This window comes from Dasypus novemcinctus, chromosome 4 (assembly GCF_030445035.2).
Source record: "Dasypus novemcinctus isolate mDasNov1 chromosome 4, mDasNov1.1.hap2, whole genome shotgun sequence".
Taxonomy (NCBI): Eukaryota; Metazoa; Chordata; class Mammalia; order Cingulata; family Dasypodidae; genus Dasypus; species Dasypus novemcinctus.
In genome coordinates, this window is record NC_080676.1 from 25746302 (window position 1) to 25769245 (window position 22944).

The following is a 22944-nucleotide window of genomic DNA, read 5'->3' on the forward strand; positions in this document are numbered from 1 at the left end:
TTCAGAGTACCTCTGCCCCCAATTCCTTCCTACATAAAAGGAATCCCAAAATTCTGCCCCAGAAGGGGGCATCCCCTGGCTTTCGCCAGTGCATCTTAACATCTCCTCAGTCTACTCCCCGCCACACACACACCTCTACTTGAAGGAGAAGGAAACTTGCTACCAGGAATGCCCATGGGGTTCTCATCTTTGCCTGCCTTTCCTACCCTTCCATTCTGCACTGAGGAGTGCAGCTCCAAGAAGAGATCTGCCATGTCTGGGCAATTTACCGCCACCCAAATGTCCTCTCTCCTCCTTCCCAACTACACACCAGGGTAACCAGAGTAAGCACCATCCCTTTTTTGTGCCCAAAAGTAGTAATGTTCAGGAGTTCTTAAGATGCCAAAGACTATAAGTGTCGCCAATAAATGAATGAATCAAATATCCCACCAATATGCTCTGGCCCCACTACAGGCACTGCATGCATTGAGGAGAAGCAGAGATGCCTAAACACGACTCCAGATATCAAGAAGTAACGCCCTAGATAAGAAAATAGAGCATAAAAGCAAAAAAAAGAGACTTATATAAAAGTTACATAGCAAAGGGCAGAATATGTGATAGATGGCAACTGAAGCATATCATTGGCAGGAAGGAAAGAGTTCTGGAGAGTTGGAAGTTAGAGCCAGATCTCCAAGGATCAGTAGGTTTAAAACAGGGCAGGAGGAGAAGGGAGGGTTGAGGAGGGGATTTCAACAGGAAGGAACTGCAGATGCTTTAAAAAAATGCTCTCACTTATCAAGGGAAAAAAATCATTAAGTTACAGTATTAATATAGTGTTAGAATACAATGTAAAATAAAAAAGACCTTAAAAGGAAATTGGCAAAAATACCATTTCACCAAGAATGCTTAAACACATTACTCAGAATATAAGTCTTGAGACAGATTTCTGTTTAAAAGGATAATAGTGATTATAACAATAATTTTGTAAAGATTTTAGCCAAAGATAATGGTGGCAAAATTACGAATTAAAGTTAGGTTTCTCCGGACTTTGGCCCAGTGGTTAGGGCGTCCGTCTACCACATGGGAGGTCCGCGGTTCAAACCCCGGTCCTCCTTGACCCGTGTGGAGCTGGCCCATGCGCAGTGCTGATGCGCGCAAGGAGTGCCCTGCTACACAGGGGTGTCCCCCGCGTAGGGGAGCCCCACGCGCAAGGAGTGCACCCATAAGGAGAGCGCCCAGCGCGAAGGAGGGAGCAGCCTGCCGAGGAATGGCGCCGCCCACATTTCCCGTGCCGTGCCGCTGACTACAACAGAAGCGGACAAAGAAACAAGAGGCAGCAAAAAGACACAGAGAACAGACAACCGGGGGAGGGGAGGGGAATTAAATAAATAAAAAATAAATAAATAAATCTTTAAAAAAATAAAAAAATTTTAAAAAAAATAAAGTTAGGTTTCTCTCTAAAGCCGGCACAGATGTTGTTAAGCCTCTGACAAGTCAAAGAAGTTTCTGCTATATGCAGATATAAAAATAGCAGACATTAGGAAAAAATGTAAAAGTTCCTCAAAGCAATAATTAGAAAGGGAGATGTGCTATTAAACCTAATTTAGTTCTAAGACTTCTCAAGTTCAAAGGGGCATCAAAAAAAATCTTATCAAATAGTTTAAATTGTGGAAACTGTTTTCTCAAAAAGTTCTGGAAGACATCAGAAGCTAGTAGAGGAGTTCCAAGTTTAATCCATCTACAGCACTTCACATAAATGATTCTCTTCAAGCTTGAAAGTTCCTGATTATTTTTAAGTCTAATAAGCAAACTATTTCAAGATCTCATCTAAAGAAACATGTTATAAAAAGCATTAATGAGACTAAATTACTTGAGAAATAAAACTAAATGGTATAACGAGTTCCTCGAATGAAATGTATAATGTGGATTTTTGTGTTTTTCTTAAACCAGTACCAAAAAGAAAGATTAAAGATGCAGCCAACTGACTCCTGGTTATTTACCACTGGCTTATAAGTTTTTATCTAATATCATTTTCTTGCATAGTTCCCTCTCCTATACACTTAATATTTTCATTCTAAAATCATGGGAATTGGAGTGGGAACATTAAAGTCTAACAGCCGAATCTGGGTTTACTGTCACCCTTGGAGTCCCTCATTAATCTATGAGAATCTCCTTCCCACTCAAGAAACTTCAGGAATCTCCTGAGCATCCCAGCAAAACAGCATCAAAGTCCATAGAGGTCTCAACATCCAACCTTTCTCCCTCAGCAGTCCTTAGCACTGGGAGACTGGGATGCTCTGTGGCCATGACAAGGGACAATAAGGATTCGGAGTTAACGTCTATTCCGTGGAGAAGAGGGAAAACCAAACAGTGCTACAGTCAAGCCCCTGATGACTCCTACCAGGACTGGAGATACTTTTGGGTACCAATGATACCAGCCTCTCTAAAACTAGAGAGAGAAGTGAAATGTTGAGATTTGGAAGAAAGTGCAAAAGGCAACAGAATACATACTGTTTAAGAAAATTTAGCATGCTGACCCTATTCCTATACCAGGCGGTAGGTGGCCAAAGAAAGCTGTGCCATTTGTCGCTTTTTCAAAGTTGATCTTTAGTCTATACTTGAAAGAATGAAGTAACACCTTCTTCTCTGAGCCTCTGCTCAAAACGGAAGTTTGTAAAGCTACCCATAGGTGAATAAGAGAAAATCCTATACCAACATGCGAATTTTTACCTATCAGATTGGCAAAAATCAAAATGTTTGATAACACACAGTGTTGGTGAGGCATGGGGAAATAAATCACCGCTTTAGTAATTCATTTCTGATAGGAGTAAAAACTGTACGAGCCCGAGGAGGCCAATTTGACAATATCAAAATTATAACTGTATGTACCTTTCAGTCAGCAATATCACTTCCAGAAACATATCCTATAGCTATATTTGGACATGATATAGATATATGGGGTTATTTATGGCATCATTGTTTTCAAAAAGATCAGAAGCAACCTAATTGTCTATTAATAAGCATCTGGCTAAATTATAGTACATCCATATTTGGAAAAGGATACAGCCATTAAGAAAATAAAAGACTAAGAAAATTCTATTTACTGATATGGAATGATAGCCAAAACATGTCATTATGAGAAAAAGCAAAATGAAGAACCACATGGATAAAGTGGTGCTATTTGATTTTTAAAAGAAGAAAAACAGTATATATATGTAATTGTATATATATGTAATTACTAATTTATACATAAAACTGTCTTTGAAAACTAATAACTATTAGTTATTACTAAGACAGATGTATAAGAGAAAATTTTCACTAAATGCCCTGTTTTTTTTAATTTTGTGTGACTTATTCAGTAATCCTTTTCCAAAGAATAAAAAGCAATATAGTGTGGGAGGGAGGGTAGTATGGGGATTTTGTATTTTCTGCAAGATTTTTTCTGTAAACTTGTAACTGGTCTAATGAAAAAAATTTTTTTAATTCAAGGGGAAATGTTAATGTATGTTTAGTTTCAATCTAAACTTTCTACTCAACAACGCTTTAATTTTATTAAGCCCCCTGCCTCATTTTAATTAAAGCTAACTATCTTTTTTAATATTAAAATCCAAAATAAAGCCTTTATAAATATAAGATTAAAAAAGCAGTATAACAATAAGAGGAATTCTGTGAGGAAAATACTTTTTTTTAAATGTACTTTACCAAATTTTAGATGAAAATTTTCAAGAATGTGCTAAAAACTGGTCCTGATTTCAGTTTTTGCTTTTGATAAACTTGGGCACTAAATAATAGATTTCAAGTTTTCTCTCTTCTGATGAATAAAAAGAAGTTGGTACACAGTTGGTGTTCATTCTCTTCCAAGATTGTGTTTTAATGATTTACCCAGTAAAAAGCAAAATACTCCCAAAACACAACCTATTTAAAGTGAGAAAAGCTGTGGTTCAGAACAAACCATTTGTATACAAGCTTTTTTCTTCTTTTTCCACTGGAAGAAAAGATTCCTCTGACATTCACATTCAGATGCTGCTGAGGAAAATAGAGGAATAGTCACACTATAGTGATTTTTCTATAAGGAAAAATAAAAGAGGAAAAAAGAAACTTTCTAGCCTCCATGCCATAAACACACTGCCAGCATAACACAAGCATACTCATGAGCCAGCTGAGTCTGCTTCACGTTGGCCCACTGAATCCAGCTGCAGCCAAGAGCCTCGGCTTTATGAAGAGAATATGAAAAACTGCAAAATCGCAATGGCCCTGTTATCAAACTCCAGAAGAGCTTAAAGAACACTGTATTTCCCACTTTTAGATATATACCCAAAAGAACTGAAATTAGGGACTCAAACAGATAATTTGCACAGCAATGTTCATAACAGCGCTATTCACAATTGATAAAAAGTAGAAGTAATCCAAGTGTCCATTGAAAGATGAATGGATAGACAAAATGTGGTATACCATATACATTCACTGAAATATTTAGCTATAAAAAGGAATGAAGTTATGATACGTAATACGTATGGATGAACCTTAAAGATATCATATTGAGTGAAATAAGCCAGATACAAAAGGACAAATATTTATGATTTCACTTACATAAAATAACTAGAATGTGCAAATTCATGGAGACAGAAAGTAGATTACAGGTAACTAGGGATGGGAGGTTTGCAATGGGGAGTTAATGCTTACTGGGTGGAATATTTATTGAGGATGATGTAAAGTTTTGGTAATGAATAATAGTGATAGTAGCACAACATTGCGAATCTAATGTTAATTATATGTTTGAAAGTGGTTAAAATGGGAACTTTTACGTTGTATATATGTTTCCACAATAATTTTTTTTTTAATATTGTTTTTAAAAATTATTAAATGAGGGAAGCAGATCTGGCTCAAACCATTGGGCTCCTGCCTGCCATTTGGAGGTCCAGGGTTCAATGCCCATGACCTCCTGGTGAAGGCGAGCTGGCCTGTGCGGCGAGCTGCCCCGTGCAGGAGTGCTGCCCATGCAGGAATGCTGGCCCATGTAGAGAGCTGGCACAACAAGATGACAGAACTAAAAGAGACACAAAGGAGAGACAATAAGAGATGCAGCAGGTCAGGGAGCTGAGGTGGTGCAAGAGAAAAATCGCCTCTCTCCCACTCCAGAAGGTCCCAGGATCAGTTTCTAGAGCCATCTAATGAGAATACAAGCAGACACAGAAGAACACACAGCGAATGGACACAGAGAGCAGACTTAAATTATTAAATGTAAACTTTGGTGAGACTTAGGAGAAAAAGAGATTTGTTCTTGTATTCCTTAAAACTGCTTCCCCCTTTCCTACTTTTACCAGTTATGAGCCAAGAGATGACCTAATTTTTTTTTTTTACTTTAATTTTATTAAGAAAAAGGTTCAAAATTCAAAAGGCACAAAAGGGTACACAGAGAATGGACCTCTGGCCTCTGTCCCCAGCAAGCAACATTAGTTTCTTGTATATTCTTCCAGAGATATTCTATATGTACACAAGCAAAAATATTTTTTTTCTCAACACTCCTTCTGTTTTTAACATGCAAATGTTTCATGGACCAAATGGTCTTTAAGTTGAAATAAAAATCAGAGATCTTTGCACAATCCTAATTTCTTGCATGAACACATTACACTTTTCTATAAAGAAATCTCTTTTTAAAAAATTGTTTCTCTTTTCAATACCTCCCACATCACACAAGGTTAAGGACTTGTTTAGCAAGAAGAAATAGGAGGTTTGAGGGAACTAAAATGCATAAAATTACAAGAGCAAATTAACTCACTTAACTTCTGGTCCGGTACTCTGATCACTGAAAAACCACATAGGTCTTCAAAGTTCCCACCAGAACTAGTTTTGCATAGGTTCTATTAGTACTCCATAGAGACCTGTTCTGAGGTCCGGAGGCACGTTTAATTGAAGAGAAGGGAGGGAAGAGGGAAGAGGGAGACTAAATTCAAATGTTTGGTTCTTGTGGACTAGCAACACGGAAGTAAAGGTAGATGAAAGCAAAACCATAAGCACCTTAGATCAGTTAATCAGTAACTCACAAATGCTAGCACTGGACTAGATTTTTCTGCCTTCCTGTAAATTTACAGGCAATGTATGGGAACCTATATGGCTGGACAGACTCGTAAGTCCCTAGCTAAATTCGGATGAAGCAACCACAAAGGAAAGAGGCAGTGCGTAGGATAAGCCTCAGAAATAACTAAAGAAGGGAAAAACCCAGAGAGCCCTCTCAGGTCCTATGCAGTATCTGAAGCCAAGGCTGAATTCCAAAGCAGAACCTCACATCCAACTCTTCAAAACCCTCAGCCTTCTCTGCTCCTCTAGAGTCAGAGACCTAGAGAAGAAAGGTCAGGAGAGAGGTGTGCTTTTGAGGTGTGGTGGTGTATTAGTCAGTCAAAGGGGTGCTGATGCAAAACACCAGAAATCTGATGGGCATTTTAAAGGCTATTTATTTGGGGTAGGAGTTTACAGTTACCAGGCCATAAAGTATAACTTACTTCCCTCACCAAAGTCTCTCTCCACAGGTTGGAGCAAGATGGCTGCTGACGTCTGAGGGTTCAGGCTTTCTGGGTTCCTATGTTCCTGGGACGCTTTCGTCCTGGGGCTGACTTCTCTTCCCTCCCTAAGCTTACTTCCCAGGGCTCCAGCTTAAGTCTTCAGCATCAAACTCCATCATCAAAACTCCACAATTAGAAAACCCTCAACTCTGTTCTTCACCATGCCTTTTATCTGTGAGTCCCCATGCCCTAATCATAACTCAATCATGCCCAGGTATAGATCAGATTACAAGCATAATCCAATATTTCTTTTTGGAATTCATCAATTATATCAAACTGCTACAGGTGGGTTACTAAAACACGAGACCAGGATGCTACTGACAGGTTAGAGTTCCAACTCAGTCACCAGTTGGCTGTGTGAGCACAGCCATGCCACGTCACCTCCCTGAGCCTCAGTTTCTTTATGGTAAACCAAATACTGCAAATCTGAAACCATCTCAGGACAATCTAATTTCACTTCCCAGCACCACAGCAAGAGGGCCAAAGTCCAAAGCAGGAATGCCAAACTTCCAGCTTCCACATTAACTGTATAAATTTTCACGGAAGTGGATGTGGCTCAAGCAATTGGGCTCCCGCCTACCACACAGGAGGTCACTGGTTCAGTTCCGGGTGCCTCCTAAAGAAGACAGTGAGCTGGTGTGACTGGCAGGTGTGGCAAGCTGATGCATCAAGAGACACAAGAAAAAAACATGAGTGACACAGCAAAATAAGGTGCAGAGGTGGCTCAAGCAATTAGGCACCTCCTTCCTACATTGGAGGTCCTGGGTTCGGTTCCTGGTGCCTCCTTAAAAAACAAGGAAGATGAACAGAGACAGCAAGTACAAACAACGGGGATGGGGAGAAATAAATAAATAAATCTTAAAAAAAAAAAAGACAAGGCAAGAAATTTTCAGCAACTGTCCATGGTGATTCTGATTCCCAAACAGAAAAACATTACAGGATAGCACCATCTGGTTGATTCCAACAGAAAGTCTCTCAATATTGTTTCAGTAAAAATAAGTAGGCAAAATTCATATAAGATAAAAATCAATACCTAAGTCTTGGCATGCCTGAAAACCCACATTAAAATCACAAGGGATCCTCTCAGACCCACTACAATTTGACCACAAGCCAGAAGTGATAAGTGGGTCACTTTGATGTGGAAAAGCCTGGGCAGAACAGACCTAAACACCACTCACTTCTAAACAAATAGCCAACACAGTTTATAAACAAAGTCTTGAATGTTTTTCCGCAACCAGACCTCAATTTATAACCTCCTGAGTTCCGTAGAGAAAGAAACTTCCCCATTCACCAAGAAGCTTATCACAGACACATCTACCTGTCTGCATTTTTCATGAAATGGTGAATTTGAAAATAAAACCAACTCTATATTTTTCGCAAATTTAGTCTTATTTTCCTGAGTGGCAACACGATGTAACAGAAAGAGCATGGAAAAGGACAGACTAGGTTCAAATTCCAACTCTGTTCCATGCTGGCCTAGACCTTGGGCAAGAAATCTCTCTGAGTCTCCCCAGTATCGTGGGATAATAATTGCTATTTCTCAGGATTGTTGTAAGTTTTAAAGAGATGCCATACATTTTAAGTGTAAATGCCAAGTCACTTGGTTGGCATATATTAATGTTCATTTCCTCCTTTTCCCAAAACCCCTTAAAGATAGTAAATGGTGGGTAGCAAAAAACTAGGAAAAACTGCTCCCCTTTGCATTAAATACTAATCATGCCAAAATTCCACAAAAATAGATAACTAAAAAGCTTTCTTGCATTTATGAATATGAACCACATATATTCTCATGCTTATAACAAAAAATATAGCTGGAAGATGCCCACTGTCAATCCACTGAACAATGTTAGGTTAAATCACATGTAATTGCTGAAGTTTAACCATTTTTGACCTACAAATAGAGCGATTTCATATGGTTGCAAATTGCAAGTCCAGAGCAGAGACTTTATTTCTGTCTGTCCTCCTCAGATTCCCTGAAGGAAGCAAGATAGTGAGAAATCAGTAACTCTGTATTCTCATCCCAGTTCTGCAGTTTATTAGACGCGTGACTTTAAGAAAATCATTTAGCAACTGTCTCTGATTTCCTGATTTATTTAATAAACACAGTATTATATTGCCCTTTTCTGCTCTATCATTGTATGGTCTAAATAAGACACAGGCACTTAGTTTAGAATCCAAAATACAGAGTTGATGAGAATGTTTTAACTTTGCTATAAAAGTTCTTGGTTGTCCCTTCTGGGTCAGTAGTGTCTTGCCTTCTTTCACTTTGAAGCTCAGAAGAGAGGCCCTGATGATAATAACACAAAGCTGTGTAAACGTCTTCACCGGCCTCTTAAAACACCGTTCTGATTTGGCACACTCTACCACAGCAGTACTGGATTTCTTCTTAAACAAAAATGGTCACGGGTGTCAAAGAGATGTTGAGTGAGTGTCCACTGAGCTGTGTCTAAATGATTTTCCTTGTGACCAAAGCCAGCCTGGAATAGGCCCCTACTAGTCAGAAGATAAAAACCTGCTTCCCAGGCCAAAGAGGCATTGTTCAAAGTAATGAGTTCTGCACCACTTGGTCCACAATTCACAGCTGAGTCTGATTTTTCTAGACAAAGAGCAATAACCAAATGGGGAGGGGTGCTCTTTAGCAAGCGACTATGAGCCTATAATTGTTATTAGACTCATGAGGTGGTGAAGGGAAGGAGGCCACGTTCTCCCTATCCTTCTGTGTCCCAGGAATGACAAGAAGAAATATTTGTCAATGAGGGCCCATATTATGCCAGAGGTTTGTTATGGTTGTAATACATTTCAGTAGACTCTAAAAACATTATAAATGCCTAACATTATTTCCTCCACCCACCTCAAAGGTTAAAATATTTTAAATGTCCTAATGTATTTCTTTTATCCTTTTGTCATAATTTTATAGCCCTTTTTGTGTTCAGAGAAATAATAGTCATGATCCTTCAAACACTATTCTTAGAAGGGAGCTGCAGGAGGTTCATTATGTCATGAAACACGGAGCCAGAACAAAGGAAGGACAACTGAATCACTCACCTTATCTTTATTGAAGACACTGAGAATTACAACAGAGTTTCTATGCTATTCCAAACTCTGTGCTGCAATTGCAAGTTTTAAGGTAGGAGTCTTTATTACAAAAAAAAAAGTAAGTAGGGAGGTACACACAATGCTTCTTGCCTTATATATAAATTTTTCTTACCTAAATAGCTCAAAAACAACATTGTTTCTTTTTTTAATCAATGTTTAAAGATTGGTTTCTGAATCTAGAAGTCTGATTGCTCAGCACTAAATCAACTGTTCTCCTTAAGAGTACCAAAGATTGTATCTAAAGCTTGAAAGCCAGAAATAGCGTTAAAAAATTATTTCAAAATTCACATTTATTAGTTCATTGAGGACAGGATTCTGGACTTATTTATCTTGCCCTACATATAATCAGTTCTCAGTTGTTGACTAAATTAATAAATTAAGTAGAAAACATTACATTAAGATTTAAGGTGTATCACTTTATGCCTCCCTAACACAAAGCACCTTTATCATGTTCTATGTTTGGAATTCTCTAATGCTATCCCAGTAAATATCTAGAAGATTTATTTTTTTTAAATTAATGTAATTGATGCTGATGATGTGGGAAAATGTCTCAAACAGAAGCAATGACTCTAGCAGCTTTTATTATGAATCCCACGCAGCTATAAATCCTTGCATCAACCTTCCCTCCCTTTGTCTCATTCCCATTGCCTCTCCCCAGTCTTCCCCCAAGCATTCTCAATCGCATTATCCCATGATCTGCTAAAACTGCAGTTTACCTCCTGAAACCAGCAGAAACACATGTCACTGAGAATTAGGGAGATGGAGCTAATTAACCATCAAAGAGGGTCACAAAGTATCAACCTAAAAATTAAGAGATTCTCTATTTTTTTATAATTATGAAAAAAAGCAAAACAGAGATCCAATGTTTTAGCCAGGTAGATTTCATAATGTCTAGGCATTTACAATGTATAAGACTGGAGAAATAACTTTAACCAGCATATTCGCTAATCATTTGAAAAGTAATATTATTTTGCTGATTTTGTTTGCTGATGGTGGAAAGAAATTGTCTCAAAACTTTTAACATTAACATTTGCCATTCTTGAAAGCAAATTGTTTAAAAGTAGGATACAGCAAGACATATTCACTTTTACTTCACCTAAGGTATTTTATGCCACACTTCATTCCAGGAAGGAATTATTAGCAGTTACATTCATTTTAACCAATGTTTGTTTAATTAAAAACTAGATATCAATCATTCTGCCAAATATTGATGCAGTCTAAGAAAAATGAGCACCAAGAAGCTACAGCTCCTTTGATACACCCCTAAGAGGTGTACCCTCGGTAAATGCTAGCCTGTGTGCAAACAAATGGATTTACGGGGGGGGGGGGGGGGGGGGGGGTGTGGAGACGGTGTCAAGAGCCATTAATTTAAGAAAATGAAAACGACTCACAATAGAAGGCTTGAGAAAACTGGCTGGTTTGTGTTAAGGCTTCTTGAAACCTTCCCTGCAGAAGATTAACCCCAGAAGAAAACGCAGGGGCAAGTGGAAAAACGATCACCTCTTCTGGGAAAGCCTTTGTTTCTTTTAATTGACATTTTACTCCAGGCCACCCTGGTCCGTTTTGGAGCGCATCTCCTTGCCATAAACAGTCCATAAAGGAGGCCACAGGTGCTGAGGGACTGTGCAAGCCCCGCCCCCACCTAGGGGAAAGCAGGCTCAGGTCTTTGCTCTAATGCTCTAGAGCAATCACCTGATTGAATTTTTAAAAACTGCTCACCAGGAAGTAAACGTTTATTTGTCTCCTGTTTTACGGTATAGAGGGAGGGGAAGAGAGAATCTCAATTACTGCTCCCATAAAGCAATTGCTCACCATTTTCTGCTCTCTGATCAAAATGGTAAACCCGAGAGCAAAAAAAGTTTTTCTTCTCTTTCAGTTTAGGTCCTATGGCTTCAACGCTGAACTCCTAACATCAAAATAAGGTCATAAATTGATTCTGACTTACAAATAACAAAGAAAAAGTCCCGGAAAGGAGGAGAAGGGGCGCCGCAGCAGCTCAACTGGGGACAGAAGATTGCGGGGCGCACGGGTGGTATCTGGGACCCCGGACGCCGTAGCCATGGGAACGCCCGCGCAGGCGCAGAGCTTGCGGCTGCCCAGGCTGGGCTCGCCTTCACCGCCCCGCCTCGCGCTGCCCTGGTGCCCCTCGTTTATCCTAGGAAAGGGCAATGGAGTAAATCCTCCTTGCGCTCAGCACAACAGGTCTCGGAACGAACCTTGAGCGGGGTCATCCGGGGCAGAAAGAACCGTGAGACTTCCCAGATGGAACGCGCCCCGCGCTCCAGATTCTGGGACACGCGGACCTGCTCTCCTGGACGCCTCCGGTGGTCAGAGAAGGGCCCAAGGATCCCGCGTGGGGACGAAGCATCCTGCGGAGACGCTTTACCCGCCCAGGGACGAAACCCCACGCACCATACCAAGACACCCGAGAATTAAATTCTGACACGGGCACACACGCCCGCAGCCTTCTGAACGATGGGACCCCAGGAGTAGCTGTGGTCCAATTCCAGCACGGGGGTCTGGGGGATTCACCCCCTCCCCCTCCACCCACTCCCACCCCAACCCTCAGTTCTCAGTGGAGCCTGTCCCGGCCGGCACTGCCCAGAGAGGAACTCGAGCCACCTGTTCACTTGCTCACCTGGTCACCTGGTATACCGGCCTTTTTTTTCCTGCCCACCCCCCTCTTTCCCGTGCCCCCTCACTCCCCCCCCTCCCCCCCCCCCCCCCAAAGTACTGACCTCAGGTTTAAGGGTTCGGCAGATGAAGTACTCCTCGGAATGCTTGGCATAAGAGTAGTCGCCAAAGTGATGGGGTGATGGGTTATTGGCCCCTGGGACCACCGAACTCCAAACCCCTGTCGAGGTGCAGAAAAGGCCCCCAAAAGGGCGGTTCTCCCCACCAGCCTGCAGAAAGCCCAGGACTGACTGGGAAGAGTGGAGCGCCGCGGCCACAACCTGCTTTCTCATTCAAATCTCACTCACACTGGAGCCCCCTCCCGGCCCAGCCCCGCCGCTCCTGAGAAAACCAGGAACTGGAGCTCGAGGGAACGGACTGGAGCGCCCGCGCTCTCAGCCGCCCCAGCCGGAGGAGTGTGGGGGCGCGAGGGCTCGTCCTGGACCTCTCTGCGGGGCTCCCGGCAGGGAAGGGCCAGCACCGCTGGGAACGACGACCTTTCTTTTTTTCCCGCAAGTTTCAGAAGGTCCCAAAGCCAGGGTAATCCTCCACCCTTAATAGCCAGTTTGGGGCTGTAGTCCCCAGAGCATCCGTGGTGGATGGTGAAGGAGTGGGACGAACAAAGTTGGTGGTGAAGGGCGCAGGGAATGCGAACTGCGCGCAGCTAACCCCAAAGTAAAAAGGGTCAAACTGCATCTAAAAGAAACTTCCGAACCGCCCCATCTTATCTCCCCCTCTCGTTTTTGACCATTCTAAGCGGGAAAAAATTGTATCATGCCATTATAACGTAATACTTTTCAAGGAGCTCAGTTTTGAGGAAAGCGCCCCTAAGATTAAGAAACAGGGGTGTAGATAATCTGATTTTATTCCCCACCCCCCACGGCCCCCCCCACCCACCCAGACTTTTTTCCAAATGCTACTCCTAAACATTAACAAGCCGGTTATTCAATCAGATTTGTTAGCTGGTGGATTTAAACGGCCACCCTGCAGTGCGCCGCGGCGGAGAAAAGCTTGCCCACGAGCACTCAAATGTTTGATGAAATTATGAAATCAGAGCGCACGGAAAGGTGAATGACCTGTTTGGGGCGGGCGCAGGCAGGTTGACAACTCCTGAGCAAGGCAGCTGCGGTGTGATCCTGGCTTCGGATTTCCAGGATTTGCATTTACCAGCCTTCATTCAACCTGCCCCATTGTTAGTTCAAAGCCCGGCTGGGAGGGTTTCCGAGACGCTGCTCCTCACTCACCTTCAGTTTGAAATTCTCCTCCAATAAGAAGGTCCTAGAAAAGCAGGCAGCATGGGGTTGGCAGGGATTTTCTAGGCTTAGTGACAACATAAACCAAAGTCATTTTCTTTTTCAGGCGTGAATTTGCTTAAGAAGTTACAAATGAGCGCCTGTTCTTGGAGAGCGGAGCCTGGCTGAGCTCCTGCTTTGACAGACAGTTAGTGTGGGGGGTGGTAGCACCGTGACCTCTCAGCGCAAGATCTAGGGTTTCACCTTTTCATCCCACTTAGCCGATACCATAGAAACAACCCATTTGTATTATTCAATTCAACAGAGGCAATTACAATGTCACAGCAAAGCACCATGGGCAAGAAGAAACTTTATCCTGAAAGCAATCCAGGACTCTCCGAGAAAAGAAAAAACCCCCACCAGAATACACACTTAAGTTTCTTCCTTCTAGGGTACCAGGAAGAAATCAGTTTCGAAAAAAATATGAAATGGCTTTCGCACCTATTAAGAAACCTCCTTCAAGTTTTCTTTCTTTATGTGCCCCCCAACATGGATTCCCAATTTAGAAGAAATTAAACAGAATACCTTTCTGTCCCCAAACTGTTTCTTGCTTTGTGGACATGAACTTTTTGAAGACTTGTCTTGCTGGTTATCTCCGTGGTGAATAAGAAGGCAAAAAAAAAAAAAAGAAGATATCAAGATAATCCATCACTCAACCAATGTTACCCTGTACAACAATGTATGTCTTTCTCCTATCTGAAAAAATGCAGATGTGCATGTTGCAATAAGCTTAGACACAACGTTCATAACAAGGGCACTTGCATACTAGGCCTTCTTTATTTTCATAGTTTTAATCTGTTTTCATAATTTTGTGGACTTGCACATTTTAAAAATATTAACATTTCAAACCTTCCAAAAACACAACAAATACCTGTAGAATGCCCTTGCTCTATGCCACTCCATCTTTTTAAAATAAAGCTTCTAAAACTCCATCTCCTGGCTCTTCCACCCTCTCCTCCAAAGGTACCGTTCTGAAGTTGGTGAGTATCGTACTCCTGCATGTTCTCAAATGATAGTCTTTCAATGTAGCTCTTTTCCTCCAAGTCTTTCTTTTTTACACCATTAATCAGAGAAAAACCACTGATTTAAAACAAGAAAATATTATTGTTCCTAAACATGGGTAAGTTTTTGGAAGAAAAGCAGAACTTTTCTTCCCTACCTGAGACAATCAGAGAGAATAATAAAAGGATTAGACAGTGGGTAGTAAACAGCCTCCCTAGGTTTCACAAAGTCACCCGTGGTTACTGAGAGAGTCAATAGAAAACCAAAACAAATAACACTCTTCCACTAGTTACAAAATTAGAGAACGTATAGTCTAGATGAATAATGCTTTTTTTGAGCAGGTACCAAAACATCCTAATGATAATTAAGTATCTTCTCTCGAGGAGACTTGGTCACATTAGCTATAATCTCAGAGTAAAGATTAATCATATAGTAAAGATTCCTCACTTTTCCAAGTGTCAGGGACCCTGCTGGTAGCTCAATTCAAGGCTGAAATTGGCCTTGCTGAAATGCAGGGGTTGAATCCTCTCTGCTTCCTCTCACACAGCTACCTCCGTCTCTACACTGAGTTATTAAAAGCTGTTTAGAGCGGCCTCTTGCCTTAACCTCCTCCCAGCGCGAAAGGGGCTGTGAAAGCACTGATTTCTCCTAAATGCCGTTGACTAGTGAAAGACATCCTCCCCGCCCCCACTCTCCTCCCCTCCTGAGCGATGGATGACTCCCATTAATTATACTGGCACATCAGTGCCTGGCCTCCCTTCTAAATAGCTGCCAGATTTCTACATATCACCTCTGCCTAGATACAGGATGTGTGCTGACACCAGGATCACAGAAAATCCTGTAAGAGGTCCTGATACACGGTAAGATGATTGATGTGCCTCGTGGTGGGCCCGCTGGGCAGCGTATTGTAGGGGGTTTCTCAGGAAACTGCATTAGGAATCTGTGTGTTGGAAGTAGATTTTTCAAGCAGTACCAAAAAAAAAAAAAAAAAATTGGTGCTTTCAGTTGTAAAAATAGCTTTTTCTTTTGAAGATGCTCAGATTTACCCAACAATAATCTTATATCCGTGAAGCAAGTTTTATCCATGAAGCAAGAATCAAAGGAGATGAACATTATCCCTGTTTTAATCAATGCAGCAAGAAGTCAAGGGAACGATGGCCCAAGATTATGTCAAGGAGGAGTCATCCCTCCTTTAACAAATACTTCTTAAATACTTTCCTTGTACCGGGCACTGCTCTAGATGGTAAATATTAGCTCGAATATCAATAGCACTGCTGAAGGAGAGATCACTATCCAATCCATGTAAACCCACTCCCTGTATCAGTCAAAACTGTTTCAGGTAGGAGTCACAAAGCCCCAAGTCCAACAAGCTTGAGGAAAGAGCAAATGTTTGACTCCGCACCTTAAGATGGGGCAAGGACCAGGGCTTTAGGAATGATTAGCTCTAGCAACTCTGAGAGTCATCATTTTTCTCTCTCCCTTTTGCTTCTGCTTTTTCTCTCTCTGCTTTTCTCAGTGTTCTGCTCTTACCGTCTCCTTTTACATATGTGCTTCCTCCATAAGCTGACTGGGGTGGGGAGAGCATGACCAAGGACATCTCTGAGCCTCAATCTCAGCTAGCAATTCAAGGGGACAGAAAAAGTCCTTCTTGTGTTTACAAACTCTAAATAAGATTGTAGGAAAGGATTCTAATTCACCTGCCTCAGGGCATGCGTCCATCCATTGGTCCATGATCATGGTCAACACCAAGTAATATGTAACCAGACTCTACTCATACAGCCTCTCCTATGGCCAGGGCAGTGGGATACGGTGAAGAGCAGCCTCAGCAGTACTACCTGGAGTCGGATTTGTTGTCCATAGGAAGGGGTTGACTCTTTACCAAATGAAAGTGGGACAGGAATCTGGCAGCCAAAGGACAGAGTTCTCTACAGTGCCTCCTCCTGAATCTACCACCAAAGAAAGACATGAACACCTTGTACAGATCATATGTAAAAAATTGTCAGAAGAGAAACATCCTGAGTACATCAGGAAGGTCTGGGGGTGGAGGGTGGCAGCCAAGTGAAAGCGCCACCATTTACTCTCCCCAGTTGGGAAGGCACATGCCCCCATGTGTGACCACCTGTCACACGGAGTTAGAGAGGGGGAGGAAGGACATGAGAAGAATAGTGGATCTTGAGAAGAGTTGTTTTTTTGTTTTCCACTTTTTATCCATGAAAACATGGAAATTTTCATATTTACATAAAAGTAGAATGAATAATAAGGTCCTATGTATTAGTCACCCAGTAGTTTTCAACAATTACTCATATTTTTGCAATCTTTTTTTATCTACCCAGAAATGTATGGGGTTCACCTGAAATACTTAAATTCATAAATTAACATACTTTTGGAATATTATGATCTTGATTAATAGAAGAAATGCATGCCTCCAAAAGAACTAGAGTAAATGAGGCCAATGATGAGAAGCCTGTAGTAAAATCCCTGACTCAAAATGGCTCTCAAAAACATCAATTAGGTTTACTGTTATTATTGGCAACCTATTTAAAGTTTTTAAATGTTACAAAGTTTACACATTGAAATGTATTTGGTGTACAGAGGATAAGAATTTGTTGTCACTAAACTGTGACCATCCTTAGCAACAGACTACAACATTTTAAAATGGGCTCTTCAGTTTTTCTGTAACAACCCTACAAAATTGGTTTACAATTTTATATGGAGATCTCAAAAAGTTTTACAAGCAAATGCATTTTTCACCTTAAAAATAAGGAAAAAGTATAGGTTAAATAATCTGAAAAGTTTAGAAATAAGTATGGACTAGCTATCAGAATTCTAAATTCTAGGATCCTACTTTTAATACCTTGGCAAAACACTTGCCCTGTAAGTGCTGACTTAAGGTAAATTTGCAGAGATGTTCCTGCCTAGATTAAGTTTTTCAATTCATCTAAGACTTTTCTTATTGTACCCCAGTTACACTTCTCAAGACATTGCAGGTAAGAGTGAATACTTTTTAAAAGGCAGGAAATATGTTGAATAAAGTAACCTTTTCCAATTTTCTATTTTTCTCCAACTTGTTTCATTGTTTTTTCTCCTGGGTGTTGAAGGGTGTAAAGTACTTTCTAGGAAATAATAGTGTCAGAGAAGGACAGAGCCCATTTTCCTGCTCCCTAAGAATTTTACTACTCAGGCTGTGGGTTTTGTTTCCAGACCTCTGTGGGAGGTCTTTCAAAATGGTCAGAGCCTGCTAGCATTGGACAGACATTTAATTGAAATGCTTTTTACAGCCTAGAAAATTGTCCTGAAACTTCAAGATTACACATTTCTACTGAGGTATATGCAGGGTTCTCCCTCCAACACCATCATTAAAAATTCCTGCAGAGTATTCACAATATAATTATAAGATAAATTTGTTTTCATAACATATCCACTTATGAAAAAGTCTTCTAATAAAGCAACATTCTTATAGCGACATTGGGGGAAAGTTTAGGCAAACCTGAGCAAACTGTATTGTGGAGAGAAAATAAGGAAACATAAGATAGTAAGAATGCAAATTCTAAAGGTTTACTAGGTGAGAAAAAAGACAATTTACACCACAAGGAAAGTCCTCTTATTCCCTTATTTTTTGAAGTTCTAATGGGGTGAACACTATTTCTACCACCGATTGTGTTTTCTTTTTTTTCAACCAGAACACAAACGTTAGTTAGGTTTCTGCATGCATAGTAAAAGGAAGAACTGCATCTTAAAAAACAGAATGTTACTTGTTTCATTTATTTGTATGTTTAAAGTAAATATGCATTTAGGGGGCTCAATTTGTCCAAAAATAAATGTCATTTTAAAACTTGACAAGTTTTTAAAATATTCTTTCAGGCCATTTAAGGGAAATCAGTCTTCATGGTTAGGATAAGATCACAGGAAACAGCAGGATATTAGGCTGGGAAAATACATTCTGGTCAAAATGAGAAGGCAATGTTTAGTAATCCACTTCATTTATTCTTTCATTCACTTAACAAATATTTATGGAGTTCCCATTATGAGCAAGAAACTGGGCTAGAAGTTATGGAAAGTATGAAAATGATCCAAAATTTAATAAGGTGTGGTTTGAGTTACAATAGTCACTGTATAATGGCTGCGACAGAAAAGGTAGCTAAATAAATTATTAGTGTGACAAGCACAAAATAGATAATATGCAGTGTCGTAGAAAAACAGAAGGGGGCGCTAATTGCTCAATTTCTCTGCTAGTTACACAGAAATAAAGTACAAGCTGTGTCTTAATATCCAAACAAGGCAGAAAATAGAAGTAGTGATACCAATAACCAGCTTTAAAAAATACATTGTCTGAATTACTTATTGTTCTCACTTTATTTATAGGAATTCACAGGAGTGTATTAGAAAATGGGATCTTCTATGTATTATAGTAACTTTCAGACTCTTTTGACAGTAATCCATAAGATACTTTTGCATTGCAAGCCAATACACACATTCATATATATTTATAACTTAAAAAAATTTACAGAACAATATGTTGTGCAGCGCACTTAGATATACTCCATTCTATTCTGTTCCTTTTTCTTTTTTTTAATGCTGATGATAACCCATTAAATTGATTTCACATTTCACCAAAAGGTCATAGCCTGCAGTTTGAAAAACACTGCTTCAATGTGTCCTTTAAAAATGAAGAAAAATAAAGCAGGAGTTCTCGGAACAGAACAAAGTGGTCAGGAGGACCTCACGCACATACATCCTGCCTGGTAAAGAGGCAGATCCCAAAGCAGTAACAGAGCTTAGCAAGATTTAAGATTGGGACTGGCTAGTTATTCTGAACTACTACACTTACACATTACTCTGGGGCAGAGACAATATTGGGGGCCTTTGCTGAAGGCTAAGGGAATATGTTGTATCTGTTGAAAAGAAACACCAACTCTCATATCCAGATTTAAGGAGTGTGAATTATTGGATCTCCAGGGGTGGAAAGCCTTTGATTGTTCCATGGCCATCCCCAGATGGGTCAGCTCACATCAATAGAGAGGGACTTCTAAAGATGCCCAACCCTCAAAGGGTAGCTCCTGCCCAGTTCTTTTTTAGAAGCCCCTGGAGGATAAGGACAATCTTCCCAGAGATCAGAACTGCAGCATCTAGACTGGATAACCAAGAAACTCACACACTGCCAGGACCTGGAGTCATCGTTATCCCTGTCCAGCAGAACACGACATATGGTATGAACTAGAGGCATACTCTTTTCCCTCCACATGATATATTGGGTGCACGAACATTTGGCCCTACGCCCCCAGATCCCAAGGAGTGCCTCTGAACCAGATCAGTAGGAATGCACATCACTCATAGATCCTGAACAAGGGCATGGACTTTTTAGAACATTGTTAACTAATCCCACCCACATACTTCCTTGAAGAACCTCACCTTCATTCCTGTCTTGACCCCTAGAATGATCAGTATTAGTCCAATTTCACTTCATCATAGTTTGCAAAACTTCAAAATGTCTAGTTATTTAATGGCATCTTCCCTGTTTTCCATTGCTGACACCACCTTTTTTCTATTTTCTATTTATTTTGTATTTCAATGTAATATTATTGGGAGAGATAGGGATTAAATGGATGAGTTCAAATGGCCATGATGAAAGAGGATATAGTTGGTTCATTTTTTAAAGATTTTTTTTACCATTTTACTTTTGAATTTGTTTTTAATCATTTTAACTTTTACTCTTGGATTTTCTTTACTCTTTTCATAAAATCGCATTACTTTCTCCCAGTGATTTGCCTCCATTGAAATAACTGCCTGAATAATAACTTTGGAGAATCTCCAACTCACAAGGAGGAGCCTGGAAACCATCTCCCCACCTATCCCAGCCACAACAGCTGCTAGTATATCTAGTATATCTTCTATCCCTGTTAATGTTGGCTACGGAATAACGATTCTGTTGGTGCCCTGAACTTCTGAACTGCTGCTGTTTCTTGAACCATCTAGTCCCTTATGAAAAGCTACTGTTTAAAACAATGGTGCCCAGCACATACAGCCACTGGACTTGGGGTAGGCTGCTCCAACAATGTGCCCTTAGAGTGGCAGAGGAGCCAAATGAGGCTGGAGGAATTCTGATGAGGATGCATATCTTAGCACAGCATTATCTGCCTGCCTCAGCCTCAGACACAGTTAGTTCTCCTAAAGCTGGCTTTGCAAGTGTACCGAGTTGGTGTGAAGTACTGCTTGGGGTCTTTCCCAGATTCAGGGAGTTACCAGATAAAGCAGGAATGGCAGCAGAGAGTGCACTACTGGGATCTATGTCTAATTTTCCTTACAGCCAAGTTTTTAAAAGATGGCATTTCCAGCAGGAGACTTCTCCGGAAAAGGTCATGGGAAAGGTCAAGCTGATCTGGGAAGATTTTATGACCAAGCGATATAAGAGGATGGGGAGTAAGGAGTAAGAAAGTTACGTTTTATAAAGCAGGAACTGTCCTTTTCCCTCCCCCTTCGCATGGGGGAGAAGGAAGATGTGACATTACCACTTCACCTCCCTTTCTACAAGACTGAGGTGGCAAATATCCTGTCTTCATCAAGTTGGAAAATAGTGATCATCTCTTCTCTGAAATTTACTGAACCACTGAACCTGCCCAGCACCTCATCCCGAGACAAAGAGAAAGGAGCATGATAAAAAGAGGGGCGCAAGAAGAGAAGTGCCTGGAGGATAACCTACATTCCCATCACTTAGTTTAAGAATACTTGAATTTCCTGTAATTGAACTGACACCATGAAAGTGGCAGGACTTAAGCAAACTTGCTAATATGCACCCCTACCCCACCCCCGTAAGTGAAAGTCATTAAGCTCAGCCACCTTCCACAAGCAAACTCACATGGCCTTACCATCCCAGATGGTGGGGCTCTAGCAGCAAGAAGTTGTGGACTAGACTGCCTTAGGAGTTTAGGAGGTAAGGAAAGAAAGAGTTAAGGATCTCCCAAGCCAGGGGACTATTATGGGAAACCCCTGTAGAGCCCTCATGGAGCAATAACTATGGCCAAATGTGCTACAAAAGAGCCAGCATTGCAACACCTGAGTGGAGGGAACCAACACGGTAACAAACAGAAAGCAGAATGTAAGGAGACGTTGGCTGTTTTCTCCCTCTGGGTGTTGCTGGAATGTGCTTTAAGCAGCCAAATAATGACAGTGCTGCATCATATGAATGAGCATAGTTTTCACTCTTCTCCTAAGTTTTGCTTACAATTTATTATGATAAAGTTGGTACTGCTGTCAATATTTCATACATAAAAGGTATGATTGAGAAATAAAAAATGAATAAAATCCCAAAATAATAATTTGAATCAAAAAGAAAATAGAATGAATAGAATGAAAAGGGCTGAAAATCTGATCCTTTAGAAGTAAAGTAAGAAGAACTAAATTTGACAGAAATATATTCAAAAAGTAGCGGGGGGGAGGAGTTGATGTGGTTCAAGCAATTGGGCTCCCATCTACCATATAGGAGGTCCAAGTTTCAATACCCAAAGCCTCCTGGTGAAGGCAAGCTGGCCCGTGTGGCGAGCTGGCCCATGCAGAGTGCTGGCCCACGTGGAGAGCTGACGCAGCAAGATGATGCAACAAAAAGAGACACAAGGAAAGACAATAAAAGACACAGCAGATCAGGGAGCTGAAGTGGCACAAGAGAATGATCACCTCTCTCCCACTCTAGAAGGTCCCAGGATCAGTTCCTGGAGTCGCCTAGTGAGAAAACACACAGACATGGAAGAACACACAGCAAATGGACACAGAGAGCAGACAATGGAGGGACGGGGGAGAAATTAATTAATTAATTAATTAATTAAATCTTTGAAAAAAAGAAAGTAAGTGGGTATAGATACTGAAAAGAAAGGCCAGGGGTGAGGGGAGAAGGTGGCCATGGGTCCTGGTTTTTTTTTTAAATGGGAGACCAAGAAGCAGTAAATTATCTTTTTGAGAAAAGCTAAACAACCTTTGCTTTGGTTAGAAATCCAGTCTAAAAGGGACTTCTCCACTTTTTTTTTTTTTTTTTTGTATTGACTTTGTAATAATATTACATCAAAAATATATATGTGAGGTCCCATTCAACCCCGCTCCCCCACCCCCCCCTCTCCCCCCCCAACAACACTCGTTCCCATCATCATGACACATCCATTGGATTTGGTAAGTACATCTTTGGGCACCTCTGCACCTCATGGTCAATGGTCCACATCATGGCCCATACTCTCCCCCATTCCATCCAGTGGGCCCTGTGAGTCCACTTTTTTTAGATAGCCTAGTTACAACCGTTTCCAGTGACAAAGGTAAAATTAAATTACAACAAAGTTTGCAATTATGCAATTTACTTTGCC

The 22944-nt window shown here is 40.8% G+C and overlaps 1 protein-coding gene across 2 annotated transcripts in view; it reads right to left on the reverse strand.

Moving 5' to 3' along the window:
* The window catches only part of PLCH1 (phospholipase C eta 1), a 288838-nt gene extending 276247 nt beyond the window's left edge, over nt 1-12591 (reverse strand). The window contains exon 1 of one of the 2 annotated variants that reach the window (XM_071214576.1): nt 12374-12591. The gene's annotated coding sequence lies outside the window, so the exon portion shown is untranslated. The remainder of the gene's footprint in view (nt 1-12373) is intronic. The other variant, XM_071214574.1, reaches the window with a different exon arrangement.
* Nucleotides 12592-22944: the final 10353 nt, after the last annotated feature.